The sequence below is a fragment of the Cupressus sempervirens genome, chromosome 5, assembly GCF_028749045.1.
Source record: "Cupressus sempervirens isolate cs-2001-9-10 chromosome 5, ASM2874904v1, whole genome shotgun sequence".
NCBI lineage: Eukaryota > Viridiplantae > Streptophyta > Pinopsida > Cupressales > Cupressaceae > Cupressus > Cupressus sempervirens.
In genome coordinates, this window is record NC_143122.1 from 1,024,635,392 (window position 1) to 1,024,642,472 (window position 7,081).

Consider the following 7,081-nt stretch of genomic DNA (forward strand, 5'->3'; position numbering starts at 1 on the left):
GCAAAGTATTTTACCAAAGTTGATTTTAAGAGTGGCTATCATCAAATCAAAATTAGAGAAGGTGATGAATGGGAGACTTCTTTCAAGACAAGAAATCATTTGTATGAATGGTTGGTTATGCCTTTTGGTTTGACTAATGCACCTAGTACTTTCATGAGGTTGATCAATGAAGTTCTAAAAATATTCTTGGGTAAGTTTGTGATTATTATTTAGATGGCATTATGATATTCAATAAGACCAAGGAAGAACATCTTTAGCATATTAGACAACTATTCCAGAGGTCAAAAGAGGAAAATTTATTGATTGATTTGAAAAGTGTTCTTTTATTCAAGAGGAGATTGTCTATTTGGGATTTGTGATTTCAGTTGATGGTTTGAGGATGGATTTGAAGATGGTTAAAGCAATTTTGGAATGGCCTACAACTAAGAATATGCTTGAGGTAAGATCATTTCATGATTTGGCTAGTTTCTATAGAAAGTTCATAAGAAATTTCAATTTTGTTTGTAATGCTATGACTGAGACTATGAGGGTAGATAAAAAGGAATTCAAGTGGACACATGGAGTTGATAAGAGTTTTGAGACTTTGAAATAAAATATTGTTAAGTTGCCTATATTGGCTTTTCCTAATTTCAATAAGGTATTTCAAGTTGAATGTGATGCAAGTGGTAATGCAATAGGAGCCATGTTAAGTCAATAAGGTAAACCTATTGCTTTCTTTAGTAAGAAGTTGAATGATCCTAAGAGGAAGTATTCTATCTATGATCAAGATTTTTATGCTATCATTCAAGCTTTGAATAAATGAAGACATTATTTGATTTCTAATCAAGGAGTCTGTGTTGTATACTGATCATAAAGCTTTATAGTACTTAGGAAGTTAACATAAATTGAATTAGAGACATATGAAGTGGGTTGAGTATTTACAAATTTTTACATTTGTAATTAAGAATAAGAGTAGAGTTACTAATAAAGTTTTTGATGCATTGTGTAGAAGACATTCTTTGTTGACTAAAATGAAGGTTGAAGTTCTTGGTTTTGATGAAATGAAAGAGTTGTATGATACTGATCCTGATTTTTTTGAGGTGTGGAAAGAGTGCAGAGCACCAAATCTAATAGATCACATCAGTAAGTATGATGAATATTTTATTCAAGAATCTATGTTGTTCAAAGGTATTCAGTTGTTTATCCCTAGAAGTTCTATGAGGTTGAATCTGATTAAGGAAAAGCATAGTGGTGGATTGGCTGAACATTTTGGAATTGATAAGACATTGAGTTTGCTAAAGGAGAAATATTATTGGCCATATATGTATAAGGATGTTTAGAAATTTGTGAAGAGTTGTGGAGTTTTCTAAGTTGCAAAAGGAGTAAGTTAGAATACTAGATTGTATACACCTATTTTTATTCCTGAGAGACCATGGAGTGACATTAGTATGGATTTTGTTCTTGGATTGCCTAAGATAGAAAAGGGGTATGACTCTATATTTGTTGTAGTGGATAGATTTTCTAAGATGGCTCATTTTATACCATGTAAGAAGACTTTAGATGCTAAACATGTTGCTGAACTTTTCTTCAAAAAAGTTGTTAGATTGCATGGACTACCAAGAAGTATTGTATCTAACAGAGATAGTAAGTTGGTTGGTTATTTTTGGAAGACTTTGCAGAAGAAGATGGGTACTAAGTTGAAGTTTAGTTCTACATTCCATCCATAGATAGATGGAGACAAACAGAGGTTTTGAATAGAAGCTTGGGTAATTTGCTAAGATGTTTAGTTGGAGACAAGCCAAGTTATTGGGAGATGGTATTAGCACAAACTGAATTTGCATATAATAATTTTTTGAATAGAAGTACAAGGAACACACCTTTTGAGATTGTTACAAGAATTTAGCCTTCAGGAGTACTAGATTTGAGGGATGTTGTTGGTGAGGAGAAGAGAAGTGTTGTAGGAGAAGAATTTGATGATTTTATGGAATCTTTACATAAGGAAGTGAAGTTGAGGATAGAACAAAGTAATTAGAAGTATAAGGAGAATTTTGATCAGTCTAGGAGACATCATGATTTTCAATTTGGTGATGAGGTGATAGTTCATTTGAAGATAGGAAGATTTCTTGTTGGAACATACAGTAAGTTGAAGATGAAGAAGTTTGATAGTGGAAATGCTTATGAAATTGAGTTACCTGATGACATGGATATATCTCCTATATTCAATGTTGTTGATTTATACAAGCATCATGAGTTAGATGATGAAGTTATTGTATCAAAGGATTATCCTAAGAAGCAAATTGAAGAAGTTGAATAGATATTGGATTAGAGAGTGAGTAAGAGCACAAGGGGAAAATATTATTATGAATATCTGGTGAAGTGGAAGAAAAAACCTATGGAAGATGTTTCATCGATTTCTCAATCTAATTTGGATTTAGCTCAGGTTGTGACATCTCAATGATCCAAGAGAATCATTTCTTCCAACCCAGGCTATTTGATGTAGGAGTATCCTGGGTTGCACTGCTATCTTGCATATTTTCAATTTTGAGTTATTTTTACCTCACTACTAGAACTATGTCTTCTAGTTTCTAGGTGCCTATAGCAAGTTGTGTAACTAATTTTTTGCAATGATTTAGAGGATGTGAAGATTAGTGATTGAAGAGAGCCTAGATTAATATCTCTAGTTAATGTCACAAGTCCTAATTCATTATAAATTGGGAGATATGGCAATTCTCTTGGAGTATCAATTTTTGATAGTTTGTGCAACTTTTTTCTATGTGTGACTCCCAAGATATCCTTAATGAATCAGCCTCGTATAGCTTAAGGGGTTTTAGAGGACCTAAAGTACTACCTTTATTTCTAAGAAAAAGCTCTAATTCAATTAGAGCTAGAAGATATCATGATTTTTTTTGAGCATCAAGTTTTAGACATTTAATTTCTATTGGAGGCTGACTTGTGGCTCTTCAAGTATTTAATTTTAATTTTTAGCATTCTAGGATGACTTGTGGCTTAGGTTAGTATAAGTAGAGATCTTGGGTAGAGTCTTGAGATAATTTTGGTGGAGGAATTGGAGGAGTAGCTTGGAGGTAGAAGTTTGCATATGTGTCTAGAAATCTAAACTTGAATATAGATCTTAGGTTGAATGTATTTTGTATCTAGCCATAACCCAAAAGGCCTTATATATGGGCATGTATGATGATATTTTCATGAATCAATAAAGAATATTGTCCCCTCTATCTTTGGTGTTGTTTTTTTGTTTTCTTTTCGGTTTTCTTCTATTGCATTAACTCTTGCATGGTGATTTGGGTAGTTGAGTGTGCCAATTGGCCTTAGTTACTCATAGCCTTCCTGCATCAATATATGTATGTATAATCTTCAATTTTGTTATAATAGTAAGCTTATTGTGGAGAAAATAAGTTCTATTATGCTTTTCTAATACACACCTTAAAAATTGTGTTAGTAGGCTTTACAATCTTAGGAAAATCTCTAACTACAAACATACTACTAGTCTTCACAATGTTGTCAAAGTTTATATGACAAAATATCTTATTTCAAAACCAACTGTCACCTACCTTTTCAACCAAACATATCATTTCAATAGGATTCAACTAAAATACATTACCTCTAGATCTGGTTCTTATTCCAATTACATTTCCATCTTTGTCTCTAATCATGCATATCTTCTCTATAAACTGTAATTGATAAACTTTATCCATTAGTTGTCCAACACTCAAAAGATTGTGTTTCAAACCATCAACAAAATATACATCTTCAGTGTTAGTCTTACCATCAAGAGTTATAGATCCAATACCTTTAACATGGCACAGTACATTGTTTCCAACTCTAACAATGCTTACATCATGACTTTTGAAGTCAAAAAATTTGTTCATATCACTAGTCATATGATGTGAACTACCACTATCAATTATCCAATTAGATTTCTTTTCAACCTATGATACCGAATCCATTCTCTCTAGACTTTCCTCTTTAATAGATACAAATCTTATTTCATCATCACTAGCACTTACTACTTGTTCATCAAAATCATATCCTTCATTTGCATACAAACACTCTCTATTTCTTCTAGGTTTGAAATTTCTTCTATACTTTTTCTCTATTTTGGGACACTTAGATGCATAATGACCAAATTCATTACAAGTCCAACATTTAAATAGTTTCTTACCATCCTTTTCTCTTCATACTAGAAGGGCTACTCCTTCTATCTTACTATACTCATCAGATCTTCTACTACTAGCAAAGTCTCCTCTAGCACTTATGCTCCTTGATAAACTAGGTGTAGTATTTAGGGCACTAAAAGTTGTTTCTATTATGGTCAATTCTCTGGATTGTCTAAGCTCATTCTTAACTACTTTAAGTCTCCCAAGTAATGTTTCCTTTGTGAAATCTTCTATACAAGGGATTAACAACTGTATCATTTGAACTGCGTACTTAAATGGTGGTGTTAAGATCTTCAATGTCTTCTAGATCACCTGATTATCTTCTTTGGTTCCTCCTTGAGATCTAATACCTACAGTAATTTCTAATATCCTGCCTACATATGTTCTTATAGATTTATCTTCCTTTATTTTAGCATCTTGAAATTACAAATCCAACTCAATTTCTTAGAATGTTCATCACCTTCAAAACTATTTTCAAAAGCTTTCCAAATCATATGAGAAGTAATAAGTGACTTTACCTAGTTGTACCCAATTTTAGGGAGCACAGACAATAGTGCTTCTCTAGATCTCATGTTGCACATGAAAAGTTCTCTCTCTTCCTAGGTACAAGTTTCCAAATCTTTTTTAGCAATGATTATCTTTTCTTATTTTGTCAAGATCCAATATCCTAGACCCATATACAAAATATGTGTCTTCATTTTTTTCTTTGAGCTATCATAATTTATTCGATCAAACTTCAGACTATCCTTCTTGAATATGATTTCTATTGATATCCAAAAGTTGTTAAACTTTATCTTCAAAGACCTGATGCTCTCATACCAATTGTTAGAAACAATAGTCCTCCAAGATAACTAAGGCGGGGAGGAGGGGGGGGGTGGGAAATCAATTATCCAATAATTAAAATATTTATCAACAGTAAATAACCTTAACCATTCAACCAAGGTAAACAACAACCATAGCAAGATATATATACACAATTACACTAGATATGTTAACTAGGGAAACCCTTGATCAAAGGGAAAACCCTAGTGGGAATGATGTTCACAAGATGATGTACTAATATAAATATTCCTTGTTAGAAGATGGACCCTATTAGGAGTCTATTACAATATTTAGTACATATGATTCCTTGTTAGGATATTCCACCCCTATTAGGACTTGTACCAACCCTATTATGAGTTGTAGAAGACAAAAGGACCCACTATCTAAATAGTTTCTAGGGAAAGACCACTAAACTCACTGCCAAACTAATCTCTCAACTATTCCATGTAGAATAATTATCTATACTAAACTTTAAATTATTTCCTTTGTCTTCTCAACTAGACCAATCACTTTTAGACCTTGTAAACTAGGTCATGAACCTCAAATCCAAATATAAAACTTTGGATCAAACAATAAAACCTCGGCAATGAAGTTTCCTTCACCTTTTCTCTACTCTTCTTATCTTTTCATTTTTCTCTTTATGCTTCTTGCAACCATCAATCCATTCCATATACTATCCTACATAATAAAGGAAAATATCCTTCTTTTATACTGAATCCATAAAATAATTTTTTTAGTAAGCTATTACACCTTCTCAATTAATTATTATAGGATCTCATTAAGAATACATTACACTTAGTGATAACATTAATCATTTTCCTTGTAACTTGAATAATTTTTTGTACATGTAATATTATGATGAGTGATCTTAGCTACATGATTTCAAAAATGTCTTCTTCATATCATTAACTTCAGTTTCTCAGAATAACAACTCTATTAAGAGATATAACAAGTTTACCAAAACATGCTTTTGTAAACTCTATCTCAAAATAATCTTCACTGAAGCTTGCATAACTTCCTCCACGATTAATATCTTACACTTTTGAGGTTAGCTACATATACTAGACACTTAATAGTATCTCCTTTTAACCTTTCTTGGTGAAAATGTTTAACTATCTATTTGTACCAACTTGATCTTTTCACTATTCTTCTATCAGATACCACAGAAAACTACTATATTGACATTAATAACAAACACAATCATGAATGTAACATAACATCATGATAATAATCTAATCAAGTTTCTTATATTGAATCCATAAAATAATTTTTTGATTTGGTTATTACACCTTCTCAATTAATTATTATAATACCTCATTAGGAACATGTTACACTTAGCGATAACATTAATCTTTTTCCTTATAACTTGAATAATTTTTTCTACATGTAATATTATGATGAGCGAGTTTAGCTACCTCATCTCAAAAATTTATTCTTCACATCTTTAACTTTGGCTTCTCAGAATAACAACTCTACTAAGAGATATAAAAATTTTACGAAACATGCTTCTATAAACTCTATCTCAAAATAGTCTTTGTTGAAACTCACATAAATTCTTCGAGAGTTAATATCTTATGCTTCCAAGGTTAGCTACATATACTAGACACTTAGTAGTATCTCCCTTTAACCTCACTTAGTGAAAATGCTCAACTATCTATCTATACCAACTTGATCTTTTCACTATTATTTTATCAGATACCACATAAAACCACTATGTTGACATCAATGACAAACACAGTCATGAATGTAACATATCATCATGATAATGATCTAATCAAGTTTCTACAATACTCCCCAATATAAGTATCATCAAAATTCATGCTTCTAACATATTCTAGGATGATGACTATCATATTCATGAAGTTATAAAGCTAGAGTTGAAAAAGAAACTAGTAAAAAACTAAAAAAATTGGGATGTGATAGAAGTGGTGAGTTTATGTCTATTGAATTCACTATCTTTTATGCTTAGCATGGAATTAAGAGACAACTATCTGCAATGAGGAAACCATAGAATAATGATATTGTTGAAAGAAGAAACATGTCAATTGTTTAGTAGATGACTAATTGAAAAGTAGGCTGCACAAGTATTTTGGAGAGAATTCATA